Genomic DNA, 15,415 nt, shown 5'->3' with positions numbered 1-15,415 from the left:
CTGGATTAACAGGAACTATTTACTACAAACTTGTCTTTTCAGTTACATCCTGAAGATGTAGAAGTAATGGAAACAAGTCAGACTGTTGGTTTCTGCTTATAATAAAATAATTGTTGCCCTTCAAGAGGATGTTCAGCTACACTGTCAAGGCATGTTGTCTCACACCTACTAGTAGATTACCTCTTGGTTTGCCCATTTCAGTCAGTTGAAATGATCCTGTTCTGTTCGTGAAAACAATGGGATTGTAGACTTCCATATTTGATCAGTCTGTGAATCTTCAATGGGTGCTTGGCATCCACAACATATGAACAGAGTGATAACCCAAGAAGAAACAGGCTATGCAATCAGGATGGTAACAGAAAAAGGAAGAATTGCCATTTTGTCCAAATGGCCCAAATATTTGGACATAGCCTGGAATGTTTGCAGAGAAGTACAAAGTCATGACCCAGGTGATCTGGGATAAGGTCTCTCTCTCTCTCTCTCTCTCTCTCTCTCTCTCTTCAGGAGGACAGAGAGGGGGGGTCACAGTATGCAATGACCTAAAAAGGGGGACACCAACACAAAGCAGACATGGCAGATGTGTTTTTGAGGAGACAGGAGATTTAAAGAGGGCCATCTGGCTATGGAAAACACCAGTCCAACATGTGAAACAATTCTGCATCAGAACTAAAATAAATTCAAGCTTCTGGACTAAAATGAGCTCTTCACTGGGAGCTAATAAGTTAATAAGAATAAATGAAGTAAATTTAATATCAACTTGTGCCTATAAAGCTAGAAGAGAATGTGTAACTTATTTCCCATTGGCAAAAGGAGATACCAAAAACAGTTTGAGAAAAAAAATGTGTACACAGGCCATATGCTTAGAAATGCGACACACATACCTCACATACCTCAGAGATAGCTGGTGTGTGTGTGTGTGTGTGTGTGTGTGTGTGTGTGTGTGTGTGTGTGTGTGTGTGTGTGTGTGTGTGTGTCTGCACCTCTGAACTTGCAATGTGAATATGTGTGAAAGAAGTCTCAGAATCATAAACATAAAAAATTAAAAGAGATGTTATGGGCAGTTACTATAATGCACAGGGTTGTGTTTTGGCTAACAGCAAGGAATAAGTGAAGGAAAAGAAAAGGAGCATCTCTCATGGAGTCAGAGTATGCATGTCTTAGATGTTGTCAGCATTAAGTCCTAGTCGGTACCTTTAAAGAGTAACAGTGAACCTATTCTTTTGTCATAATGTTAAAATGTACTGAATATTAGGACCTTTTTGATGGACAAGCACATGATTACTAGTATTCAAATTAAAATGCTAGTAGTATATGTTATTAACTACTGTGTTTGCTTGAATAAAAATAGATGTTAACACTGCAGAGCTCCCCAGCAGCATTTCAATTACTTTGTAAGACATCCTCCCAATGTGCAGGTCCCTCACTGGTGTTACTTGTGAGGATTGAGGCTCATTGATTACTGGACCAGTGCAGGGGCGTCACATATTAATTGTTTGGCAGTGGTGGGATAGCCACATCAAATATTAATTGGTTAGTAGTGCTGAGTTAGCCACATCACATTATTAATTGGCTTGTGGTGGTGTGAATATTGAATTCCTGTAGCTTGTGTACAGTGATCACTGAAGGTGTTTTTGTACTCTAAATCAGCCATGCAATGAACATTCAGAGTTCATATCACATTTTTTTTTTTTTTAGCTTAGTTAGTCAGGGAGAGCAAGCATGTCAGCAGAGGAGTATGGCAAGCTGACAAGGAGGCAGTTGGCTGGGATGTGCCAGGCTAAAGGACTGGTGCATGCCAACCTGACTAAAGCAGACATGATTGCAGCTTTAGTCACAGGTGCATCAGAGAATAGCAACAAGGAGGATGATCAGACTGGCCATGGAGATGTACAACTCTCAGAGAATGGACAGCTCAACCTTTCCACAAAGGACTTAAAAATCCTTTAGCTTTATTTTAGTTAGTTAAGATCTATAATATATGTGATTACATTTTATTTTTCCCATTGCATAACACATTTGTACTATGTTATTTTTTTGTATTTGTAAAATTTGTAAAATTGATTTTTTTCTCTTGATTTTTCCCCGGCCCACCCAAAAAATGAGCATAACTGACGGACTCCAATGTACGGAAAAATAATAAAATAATAAATAAATAAATCCATCTGGAGCTAAAGAGTCTTGAGTTGGAGGCCAAGCGTTTGGAAATAGAAGCAGCAGAGAGACTGAGATGTCTGTAAGCTGAGGAGAATGATAAACTGCTACACCTGGACGCTGAGGAGAAGGAGAGGCAGAGGCAACATGAAAAGGAGATGCTGACTCTTCGCCAGAGTCATGGAGGTAATGGGAAGGGAGAAACTGAACCCCAGAAGCAACAAAGGTCAGTAAATTTCTTCCACAATTCACAGAGGGGATAATTTTGATAGTTTCATTCATATGTTTGAGAGGGTATGTAAACAGTATGATGTTGACCAAGGACTCTGATTATGGTTCCTGACCCCTTACTTCATGGTAAAGCTGTAACTCTTCTTTCCAAACTGCCTGATAATGACTGTTTAAGTTATAATGTTGTGAAGAACTGTTTGCCAGAATTTTTTAAGTTAACACCTGAAGCTAATAGGAAAAAGTTTAATGAGCATAGACGCAAGGCAGATGAAAGTGTGTGTGAATATGTTGCTGCACTAAGCACTTACTTTCATAGGTGGGTGAGTGGATGTCAGGTCACCACTTTTGAAGGGCTGGCAGACCTTTTAGTGAGGTTACAAGCTCTTAGCACATTGCCTGAGGACATGAGAATCTGGTTAGCTGATAAACAATGCCTTACTGTAGATGAGTTGAGGAAGAAGGGAGACCTATACCTAGCAACCAGGGCATCCCTGCACAGGAAAAGGACACCCAGTGCTGCTCATGGGTCTAAGGGAACCCATGGTGGGCAGCCCAGACTGCCTCAACAGAATCTGCCAGTATCAGGGGAAACCACTAGTCCAGGTTCATGTCCAGGACCTAGGGTTAAATATTTTAAATGCAACCATTGGGGCCATGTAGCATATAGATGTCCATGGAGCCAAGGTGGGGAACAAAACCTGAGAGAACCAGTAAGTGGGAATGACAAAATGCCAATAGTAGGTTGTCTCGAGACAACAAGGGTACCAAACTACCACCCTGCAGATCTCCTGATATGGAATGATTTTGGTAATGCAGTACCATGTGTTCATGCAGTTACATGCAGTCAGGCTTGGAGACAAGCATGTGGGTATGGTAGCATGGGGGAGAACCAGACAGTCTGCACACTTGCAGCCAGGACTGGTGAGGTGGTTACTTCAGGGAGGGAGCTACCCTGTAGCAGTGAGACTGAAGGTGAGCCACAGCTGCTTGTGGGTACTGATGTTCACTTGGATAGAGTGACTGCAAGGGCAGAGGTGAGTAGTAGTACCCAGGCTGACAGTCAGGCACCGCTGTCAGAGGATACCAGACTTTCTGTGGAATGGGAGCTGGAAAGGGTTACAAAGAGAGAGTTGAGACAGGCTCAGCTCTCAGACCATACACCACAAGGCCTGAGTGAGGTAGCTAGTGAGGCAACTGATTCTCAAGGGAAGGGGGAATCTGTATACTGGGACAAAGGGTTACTGTATAGAGACTGGCCCCCTGAGGGAGGGCTAGAAGGTGAGAGAATACAGCAGTTGGTAGTGCCCATAGCCTACCATCTGGCACTTCTAGCCACAGCCCATGATATTCCTTTTGCAGGTCATATGGGCATAAAACATACCAAAAGATGTATTATGCAGAACTTTTATTGGCCTGGAATTTCCAGAGATGTGACAGGGTACTGCAGGACCTGTGAGCAGTGCCAAAAGGTAGGCAAGGCAGGAGACAAGGTGAAAGCTCCTTTGATGCCTTTGCCTGTGACTGAAGAGCCATTTCAGAGGGTAGTTATGGATATTGTGGGACCTCAGAGTACCCCAAGTTCCACAGGGAAAAAGTATATCCTAGTGGTAGTAGATTATGCTACCAGATACCCTAAGGCAGTGGCTCTGTCCTCTATTAAGGCAAAAAGGTGGCAAATGCTTTATTAGAGATTATCAGCAGGGTAGGTTTCCCAAAAGAAATACTGACTGGCAGAGGTGCCAAATTCATGTCAGACCTGCTGACTTATCTGTGGAAGTACTGTGGGTGAAGCACCTAAAGACCACCCCTACCATCCCCAGACTTATGGTCTTGTTGTCAGGTTAAACTCTACACTTAAGACGATGCTGCAGACTTTTGCAAGCCAGTTTAAGAGGGATTGGAACAAATATTTGCCCCATCTGTTGTTTGCTTACAGAGAGGTTCCCCAGGAATCCACAGGTTTTTCACCCTTTGAGTTGTTGTATGGGCATAGTGTGACAGGACCTTTACATTTAATTCAAGATGTGTGGGAGGTTGAGTGCAAATCCCACAAGGAGTCTGTTGTGGCATATGTCCTACACCTCAGGACAAGGCTCAGGGAAATCATGGGCTTGGCCCAGGAGAACCTGGCAGAAGCCCAACAGCAGAAAAAGGTCTGGTATGACAGGAATGCTTGAGCTAGAGCTTATGCTGTAGGGCAGCGGGTAATGGTTCTCATTCCTGTCAGACACAACAAGCTGCAGGCAGCGTGGGGGGGACCATACAGGGTGGCAAGGAAGGTCAGTAATGTTAACTACATGGTGGAACTGCTAGGCAGGAGGCAGGGGCACAAATTGCACCATGTTAATATAATGAAACCTTACCATGATAGGGAGGGCCTTGTGCTGAGTGTTTGCAGTATTTGCAGTGTATTGCAGGAGGAGTCTGAGGGAGAGTTGGTGAATGATCTCCTCAGTCAGGCTCGGACTGACACCTCAATGGAAGGGGTTGCAATGTCACAGCAGTTATCCCCTACCCAGGTTTGAGAAATCTGAGAAGTGTTACAGGTGTTTGGGGACATGTTCACTGAGAACCAGGGTGCACCCACCTGGTGCAGCACCATGTGGATACAGGACCCCAAAGGCCTATTAAGCAGGCCCCTTACAGGGTGCTTGAGAGTGTCAAACAGACTCTGAGGGAGGAGATACAGGAAATGTTGTAACTAGGGGTAATTCAGGAGTCTAACAGTCTCTGGGCCTCCCCAGTGGTGCTGGTACCAAAGAAGGATGGCAGCACCAGGTTCTGTGTGGACTAGAGGAAACTAAATAGTCACACAGAGTCAGACGCTTACCCCATGCCTAGGACAGATGAAGCCCTAGAGCAGGGTGGGGCTAAGTACCTTACCACCATTGATCTTATCAAGGGTTACTGGCAGGTGACCTTGACTCCCAGTGGTATAGAGAGGTCAGCCTTTGTGACTCCTTTTGGCTTGTATGAGTTCACAAAGATGCCCATTGGGATGAAAAATGCCCCAGCAAATTTTCAGAGGCTGGTAGATCATATCTTAGCAAGAGCAGGAGCAGGATATTTTGCCCTTGCTTACCTAGATGATACTGCCATCTACAGTCATTCCCAGCAAGAGCACTTTTAGCATGTCAGGAAGGTACTGGGCAGACTACAGAGGGCAGGGTTGACCATTAAGCCCAGCAAATGTCAAGTGAGTATGGCAGAGGTCTCCTACCCAGGACATAGAGTGAAAAGTGGTACGAACAGGCCAGAACCTGCCAAAGTGAAAGCCATTCAAGCATGGCCTGCACCTGTTACCAAAAAGCAGAGGACATTTTAGGGACAGCAGGATAAAACAGAAAGTTTGTCCCCAATTATAGTACCATACCTGCTCCCCTCACAGACCTGACAAGAAAAAAAACAGGCCAGATAAGGTAGTGTGGACCCCAGCATGTGAGCAGGCATTCCAGAAGCTTAAAGGAGCTTTGGGAGGACCCCCTGTGTTAGCCAGTCCAGATTACAGCAAATAATTTGTTGTGCAGGTGGATGCTTCAAACCATGGGGTGGGGCCTGTACTTAGCCAGGTTTCTTCAGAGGGAGAAGAGCACCCAGTGGTTTATCTCAGTCATAGGCTCCAGCCCAGGGAGGAATACAATGCAGCTGTAGAAAAGGAATGTCTAGCTATAGAGTGGGCACTGCAGAAACTTCAGCCTTATATGTATGGAAGGAAATTCACTGTAGTTACAGACCACAATCCCTTAACATGGTTACATCGAGCCAGCCAGCAAAATGCCAAGTTACTAAGGTGGAGCCTAGGATTGCAAGCATATGATATGACAGTGCAGCACCACAGTGGGGTTAACAATGCCAAAGCAGATGGGGTCTCAAGACAGGGAATGGGGTAAGGTATTCCCATATAGGCTCAACCCTCTCAAGCAACGTTTCTCAAGGGTTACTTGAAAAACTATCTTGAGTTCCCTTGGGGTGGGGGATGTGAAGCTGCCAGCCCAGCTGACTAGAATTTTGTAAATAATCCTATGTCATTTGTAAATATTAATATGATTGATAGGCTTGTCTTACAAGTGTAAGAAAACTATGTTATGTGTGTTAAACTGTGTTACCTGTTGAGCTTCAAAAATGTAACCACACTGCACCCTGCTGAAAAAGAGCAGAAATGTATACGGACTATATACCTATGCAAATGTATGTTTTCATGGTAGAAGTTGGAATATACAGAGTTAACTTGCAAACTCGTAAGAAAATAAGTTGGCAAGTAAAGAGTTTTACGATGATGTTTACCACAGCTAGAAGACAGAATGTCTACAGCTAGAGTTTCTTTCCACTGTCTTAGGACAGAAGTAATTACTAGGTTTCAAAGGCAAAAGTTTGTAACAGTTTTAATACTTCCAGTTTCAGGCAAGCTTCTAAGAGATAAGTGTCAGCTTCTAAGAAATAAGTATTCCTAACACTGAGGTGCTAACTTTTAGGTTTCTGTTGGCCTAGAAACTAAAGGCAGACATGACAAGAATGATGTAATCTGAGATAACCCAGCAGAAATGTTTGATAGCAAATTAAGAACTATCTCAGAGAGTGAGTCTGTGCATTTTGTATCTTGTTCTGGACCTGTAAACATCCTCTCACCAGCACTTCTTTGCTCTGTAAGTAAGACTTAAATCATAGTATTTCTCTTAGAGATAGATGGAAATATAGTAAAATTAGCTTAGATGTTTTCTGTATTCATGTGAGACTGTCCTGCAATGCTGTTTTAAAATATTTCCTGTGATTCTGAACTCTGTTGTCACTGTATTGAGTTATTGAGTATTGTCTTGTTCTTTTATTATTTATCAAATATATTAAAACCTTTTAATTGTGGCTGGTTTTGTTTAGAGATATTTAAGCTCATAGAGTACTTGCATGTATTTGGTAACACTGTACAGGCCACTCTTGAATAGCCTTTGTCTTGAACACACTCACCATTTGGATAACAGTAACATTAGACAGTAAGATTGGGCACCCTTTAGTAAGGCCATTTATAGTAGCTGATAAGTATTGCTTGGTGACAGTGATAACTACCTTATAGTCTGGGCAGAAGGAGCATAGCTAGTAAACCTGTAACAGCCTTCCCAGGAGTGCCTGTGTGTTTGTATATAAATCAAATCTCAAACTGTGTGTGTGTGTCAGCTACTTGAGCACGGACACAAAGCACTGGTTGGACAGAGAGGGTTCTGGAGGTTTTGGCTTGACCACTCGGCTTAGATCTTCACCCTATAGCTGTGCCAGTGGGGAGTCTTATTGGGGATCTGGAGAGAGAGGGGGAAACCAGCCCCAGACTGACTGTTATCTCTGTGTGCTCCTAAGGGAAATTATACTTTACTGTGTGTATTTGTCATCCTCCCAATGTGCACGTCCCTCACTGGTGTTAGTGGTGAGGACTGAGACTCCTTGATTACTGGGCCAGTGCAGGGGCATCACAGTTACCTTTCTACATACCTAATATGTGTCCTTTGTTAGTTGCCCAGAGGGATAAGTTCTTAAATGTTACAATGACTGTGATTCATAGAGGTGCACAGCACTAAAGCAATGAGGGCTTGTGGTGCAAAGCAGCTGAAATCTAACTGTGGATGTAACAGGTAAGGGTTACAGCTAACAAACCAAGTGAAAGCTACACAATAAAGCAAATGGGCAGTGCTAACATGTAGAACAGCACCACAGCAGGGCAGGATACTGGAGGAGTAGCCCTGCCATAGCATGTATGGCTGATGTACACAGTTTCATAAATAAACCAGCCATCCCTACCTAAGGCACTACAAATTGCAGCATGTATGACCATCAGCACTATACAGCAGCATACAGCCACAGGCACAGCAGCATAGTACAACGCAATGCTGTAGAGGAACAGCAAAGTGGGTTTGTATACCAAAGTGCCCTAGCTGCTCATCATATATACTGGGAGGCTAATGGGCAGATAGGAAAGTAAGAAAAGAGTACAGCAAGAGGGCAAAAGGGAGAAAAACACAAGGGTGCCAAATAAGCAAAGCAGGGGCATTTTCTGTGGGAGATATCCCATTAGCATAATAAAAAGAGAAGAGTAGAAGGAAAAGATAACAAGGGAAGACCCTGGGTGGGATGAAGTGAAAAGTGCAATAGCAGATTCAAACAAACACAAGAGCACAGACATAAAGGGGTGGTAAACATACAAAAAGTGGGGTGGACAAAAAACAGATAAATAGATAGAAAGCCAATAAGTACTAGTGGGGACAGCATGCCAACAAATAAGGTATGGGTAATAACAAACAAGGAAGGGATAGCACCATGAGGGGGAATAGGGTGGACTGCTCACACGGTTAGCTGCCAGATGATTTCAGAGAGAAACAACACCAGGCATCACATAACTAGGTGAAATACGACCAGCCACAGATTCCACAGCAAATTTATTGCACAATAAAGCACAAAGATATCTCTCTCTGACGTCTAGGCTGAAAAAGCATTCAAGGAGTAGAGAAGCATCATAAAAGAACTTGCCTAAATACTAAAAAACGTGACAATAAAACAATTAAGCAATTTAGCTCTTCATTCAACCCATGTGGATGCAAAGTATCAAATTTAAGAATATATACTGATTCCTTAGTCAGAAGCAGTTTATTAAGATTACATATATCATATAATGACACATTTATTTTTTCCAAAATAGTGCCTTGTAGCCCTTTATTATTACTCTTATGAAAATGTTGGAAATGTACTGCTATAGAACTTTCTAATTTCTGATTATCCAGAATGTTTGTGCTGGCAACCCCAGCAGTTACCATGACTCCCACATCTGTCACAACTCACAACCTTACAGATGCTTTCCAGGGGTGATGTCCCACAGGGACATTTGCTGGGGGATGGAGGGCATGCACTCAAACCTCAGCTGATGACACCCATCAGAAATGCACACATACCCACAGAGGAACACTATAATGAGGTATACAGTCAAACAAGAAATATCACAGAGTGTGTGTTTGGGCTGCTGAAGCTACAGTTTCAGTGCCTAGATATATGGAGGGAGGTTGCACTATGATCCCAGTACTTGTGCTGAAATTATTGTAGTCTGTGTTATCCTACACAATATCATCCTATGAAAACAGTTGCAAAAGTAACACCAAGAGCTAAGACCAAACGTTCCACCACCAATGGCAAGGTCACCAAATCCACACGCAGGTGAGGAGTCAGAGGGGAAACGCCCAGCTGCTATGGATGTAGGAAGATGTAGGCAAGCACAACATGCCCTCACCCTGGCCAAGAGGCAACAGACAGCACACATGCTGACCACATAACGGGTACTCCTTTCATCCTATGCTCATACAAACAGCAAAATTGATGGTAGCTAACACTCACAACCTTTACTTACTCATATAATAGCTGTGGGCTGCTAGCATCAGACAGAGTCAGCCCCAAATGACAATAGTGGTAACTGCAGAACTATCAAGGTAAGTTTTTAACCAGTAAAAGAAAAGTAATTGTGTAAGAACATGAATGAAATTAATGAATAGCAGATACCTGCATACTGTTACTTGAAAAGGTACCTAAGTAGAATGTGTGTGAATTGTCCAGCAATGAAATCAATACGTGACATGACTGACTTATGTAATATATATTTATGCAATTTATCAGCTAACATAACTCATGCATCTCAAATACCCAGTACAGAAAAATCAGTCCAAACTCTAGTTTTCCCTACATTCTCACAGGTGCACCAATAAGCATGACCGCCATAGCAACAAATTCAAGGTAGGAATCACAACACTAAAATGCTGTAATAAATCAGAAAAAAATTCCAAGTGACATCACCAATACATATCCTAAGCACTCAATTTGCTATCCATCCTGTGCATCAGACAATATACATAAATAACCTTGAATCCAGAAGACAGTAACAAGGTGATGGCACAGTTATCATTTGCAAAGGATAGGGGTTGAGGGTCAGGAGGCTAAGGCCAACACCAGAGTAGTGAGTGTGTGCGAGTAAGGAATACAGGCAGGCAGAAATGTAGATAATATCAAATGGCCACTGAGACAGAATGACCTGCAACCCTCATTAATGCCTCATGTAGCTGGTATGTGTGCATGTCTGTAGGGGCACTCTCTGTGAAATGTGTGTGTGTGCATGTCTGTAGGGGCACTCTCTGTGAAATGTGTGTGTGTGAATGTCTGCATGAACACAGCCAAGCTCTGTGCTAGCACTATGTTTTGGTATGTTGGCCAGGTGTAAGACATCCATGGTAGAGTTATCAGTTTATCGTCATCAGCCCCAATCACGAGAACTGGTTCTGCCAGGAGTTGCATTCAGAAAGAAAGGCCAGCACCCAGCTCCTGTGACATAGGCAATAATAATTTAGTTTTATTTCAAAGAAGAACAGCAAAAAACAACCATACACCAACATGGTTGTACCAGTTTCGGCAAACCTTCCTCAGCAACCAAACATGATGTAACAAGTAAAAACAAAACCGAACATGCTCTCTTCTTATAAGTAAATTCATATCGAATGCATGGAGCGCCATCTAGTGCATATATTGATAATGCACAAATTATTATACACGTTAAAGCAAAAATTCTAATTAAATATATAATAAAATATTCTGACAGATATATTGGCATGTGGAAAAAAAATCCAATATAAAGCTGGACGTTTAAGTAGATGCTTCAAAAATGATCGTTCAAACCCGGAGGAAAAATAACCTAATTTAATGATCCACATTTTTTTCTTTGTAAGTAAGCATCTCATGTAGAACATGAGAATGTTTGTGCCTGTCCTTAATATGATCAATGACCATAACACAAAAAATGCCCGTAGGGTGTTTAGAGATATGTTTATATAAAGAGCTGGACCCCTTTTTGTTCTTAATGTCACTAAGATGTTCCCCTATCCTGACCTTAAAAGGACGGGAGGTTTATCCAACATAAAAAGCTCGACAATTACACTGGGCCAAATAAATCACCCAAGGAGTACTGCAATTGGCAAAGCATAACACATCATAAACTTGTGGACAATTATGTTTGGAGAAAGTCTGACATTTTAGAACCCTAGGGCAATAGGTACAATGACCACATGGGTAGCATCCAAATATGGAACCTCCAAATAAATTAATTTGAGTAGTTGAACAAGTATCCTTGTTATGAACCCTCTTATAGTGACTAAAGAGAGAACCCAAAGACCGCCCTTTCCGAAATGAATAGTGACACCGATCCCCTATATATTTATCCAAGATTTCATCCGATTTTAACAAATGCCAATGCTTACGAATGATATTCATAAATCCAACAGTATTTCTCCTATAAGTTGTTACCAATCTGAGCAAATCTGACTTAACAGAATCCCGAACCCGATAGGATAACAAATCAGTTCTGTCCTGCTGATTCGTAAAGCGGTTGGCCCTCGTGATGTCACCCCCTAAATAGCCCCTACTCTTAAACCTGGAAATAAGATCCTTTTTATGATGGTCGTATGTGGAAGAACTGGAACAGATCCTTTTGACATGAAGGAATTGAGACTTGGGGATGTTCTTGATGACATGCTGGGGGTGGAAACTAGTGGCATGTAATAAGGTATTGAATTGAGGAAATTTTCTAAATATCTCACTCTCAAGAGTGTTGGTATCAGTTCTTTTTACCAAAACATCCAAACATGTGACATCAGATCTAGAAAAAGTCAACTTAAATTCAATACCCCATATATTCCCATTCAAATATTCTAAGAATTCCAAAAGGAATTCCTCATTAGCTCTCCACACCATCCAACAGTCATCATGATACCTCCTCCATATGTCCATTTCATTGATATAAATGTTATGACTGATGTCATATATCACCTGATCTTCCACATACGCCATAAATAAATCCGCATAAATGGGGGCAAAAGATGCTCCCATAGTGGTGCCCTGAATCTGCCAAAAGCACCTGTCCTTGAAAAAGAACACATTATGAATCAGGACTTGTTCAGTCATACAAACCAAAAGGGTATTAAAACCAGGCTTATAAATATTGGCCTTATCCAAATAATATTGCAGGGCCAAATGTCCTGCCCAATGCGGAATACTAGTATATAAGAAGGTGACATCCAAAGTGCACAAGAGCCAATTAAATTCTAATTGGGTCTCAGAAATGATGGAAAGGAACTGAGTAGTATCCTGAATTCTGGATCGTATGTAAACCAAAAGTGGTTTTAAATACAATGTAAGAAATTCAGACAGAGGTTCTGTTAAGGAACCTCTACCTGAAACTATCGGTCTCCCGGGCAGTCTTATGGGATCTTTGTGATCTTTGGGAGTTGCACTGGCATGGTCATGGTCATGGTCAGATGTGGTGATGCTCCCTGAATGTGAGAAGTCTCTGCTGGACAAGCTCTCCTCACAACTACACCCAGGTCCATGATCCATGGCTTACCACGTCTGGCTGTGGACACCTCAAACACTGACGGAACAGTGGAAGTAGTGACACTATGACAGCAGGATCAGGCACAGTCACATTGGCTAACACCAGATAATGTTGTGACCCTACAGCCACATGGATCCTGTCTTCCTCCCACCAGACATTCCATCACAGATGTTTTCTATTCCATTGTGGCATTCATCCAATCCACTGAGCCAGCCACATGGTGGAAGCAGTCATGCACATCAGCTTGTGCCACATCTAGAACCCTACGCATGTCCTCAAAGGCCCAAGTGAAAAGTGCCTGTGCCTCCATGACAACCCTAAACATAAATAGAGCGGCTCGTAATGGCACAGCAGCATTAGGTGGAGAATGGACAACCGACTTCCTCCAATCACCCTTACCAACCCTCCTGCATGGGACCTCAACGACACGTTGGCTGTGGCCATAGTCAACTAGCACTGAAACCACAGTAACCACTCTACCCTGATCAGCTGTGTCACCCTCAACCTGTCCAATATCTGAATGCTTGATGGAATGGGTATGCACAGGCATTAAATCCTGTCCTGAGCATCCACAGCTCCTCTGTGCTGGTCCTGTGGTTTAGACTGCTTGTTTTCGCCTCCCGATCTAATATATATATATATATATATATATATATATACTATTAATGGAAGTATATACTGGTCATCTGATGAAGTCTTAAGTAATGAGACGAAAATGCATATGTATAGAGTGAAGGCATTCATGTTTTTATTGTTTTAACGTTCGTATTGTGTGGATTCATTAAAAACCTTTTGGATATACCTCGACTGAGTTCCGCTCTGGTTTTAGCACTTTTCCTAGGATTTACTGGTGATTTACAGTGCAGTTCCGCAACTTTTTGGTTTAATAAAATTTTGACCCCAGCACTTCAAAGATAAAGCCATCATAGTAGTTGCCAGCAATTTTTCCCATTACATATCTTACAAGCTACTTCACAAGTCTAAGTTGAATTCATGAACTGCAAATCACACATGCACTAACACTTTGCCATCATCCATGCAAATCAGCTTCTCGGTGATGCACTTTGTGAAGAGGTGTTTAGTATGTCCTACTCTGGTTACTGGGCTGTTATCTTCCATTACATGGAAAGGCATTAATAGATGCAAGAGAAAAGCAGTGACGTGTGCTTGAATGAACACATACCTTCTGCCATTTATGTGTGCCTTGCAGCAATGCACTTGCAAATGATATATCAGTACTTAGGCCACTGTCAAGAAGACTACAGAAATACAGAGCATAACTGCATTGTTACATTTGATATGGGTTTATACTGATATTGGACATTGGTCATCCATGAGCATATCACATTGATATTGTCAGTAAATTCTATAAATGTGGGTATCACTTCATCTGAATATGAAGACACATACCTCCATCTTTGCAGTACTGGTGTTTCCAAAGTGTGTGTGTGTGTGTGTGTGTGTGTGTGTGTGTGTGTGTGTGTGTGTGTGTGTGTGTGTGTGTGTTACCTAAATAACATCCTAGGGAAATGGGTATATGTATGGCTCAGTTCTGCAACATGCATTAATGATAGTTTCATTCACCTAGGTTACCAGGATATATTTAAATGTATTTTTGCAAACTGCAATCACAGAATCAGCAGTCCTGGCTTTGCACACAAGTCTCATGACAGTATATGTACCTGCAACATTATGATGATGTCATCCCCTATAGAGAGCACTGTGACACTTATAAAATCAGACATCTGTGATGGCATGAGTGTTAAGTACTGTGTTCTTCAGCTTGTGTAAATAGGTAGGGAATTGAATCTCACAACAGTTAACTTGTATGTGTGTCTCTATGTCTGAGTCTGTATGTATGTGTATAGTCAGAAGACCTTGACTCCAGGTCCTGCTGCCCTCACTCAAGTATCATTTAGTAAATACTTTTACACTGGTATATGACTCCACAGCAATTTCATATAGCTCTCCCAATATTATCCTCTCACCATACACAGGTGATGTCATCCTCTATAATGTGCAATCTGACATGGTTAAAGTCAGACTTGTGCCATAGCACTAGCATAAAGTACTGTGTTCTCTAGCTTGTGTAACTAAATAAGTGGGGATTCTAATTTCACAGTAGTCATCTTGTGTGTGTATTTTCATTCAATTATCAGTATGGAAACAATTTTACACCAGGATGCGAGTCCACATCTATGTCACACTGTGATGATAGGAGGTACTGCCAGCACAACTAGCTGGAATTCTGAAAATAATTATGTCATTTGTGAATACCAAACTGATTTATATAAGATGCTTGTATTACAAATGTATTAGAACTGTATGTCATGTGTATATCAAACTGATTTGTACAGATGGTTGTATTAAAAATGTATTTGCAAAGTGCTTGTGTTTAAAATGTATGAACAGTGTGCCCTACTGGAGAGAACAGAAATGTACATGCACTATTGTAATTGTTTAAATGTATATGTTTTGATAGCAAAAACTGGAAGACAGGGCCTTAACCTCAGTCCACCAGACTTTAAAATATATCTGACATTAAATCACTTTAAGGGCTAGGTCACAAAGATGCTATCTCACAGGTTTCAATGCAGCCAGAGACACAAAGTCTGTACTAGGAAGCTTTCTGCA

The 15,415-nt window shown here is 41.9% G+C and overlaps 1 protein-coding gene across 1 annotated transcript in view; it reads right to left on the bottom strand.

The window, feature by feature from the left end:
• Positions 1-15,415, bottom strand: part of FAM221A (family with sequence similarity 221 member A) — a 414,642-nt gene that overhangs the window by 306,430 nt on the left and 92,797 nt on the right. The gene's annotated exons all lie outside the window — the stretch shown is intronic.

This window comes from Protopterus annectens, chromosome 3.part0, assembly GCF_019279795.1.
Source record: "Protopterus annectens isolate FY-2018-M chromosome 3.part0, PAN1.0, whole genome shotgun sequence".
Classification (NCBI taxonomy): domain Eukaryota; kingdom Metazoa; phylum Chordata; order Ceratodontiformes; family Protopteridae; genus Protopterus; species Protopterus annectens.
The sequence above is the reverse complement of the archived record's forward strand: the minus strand, read 5'-3'. Positions and strand labels throughout refer to the sequence as shown.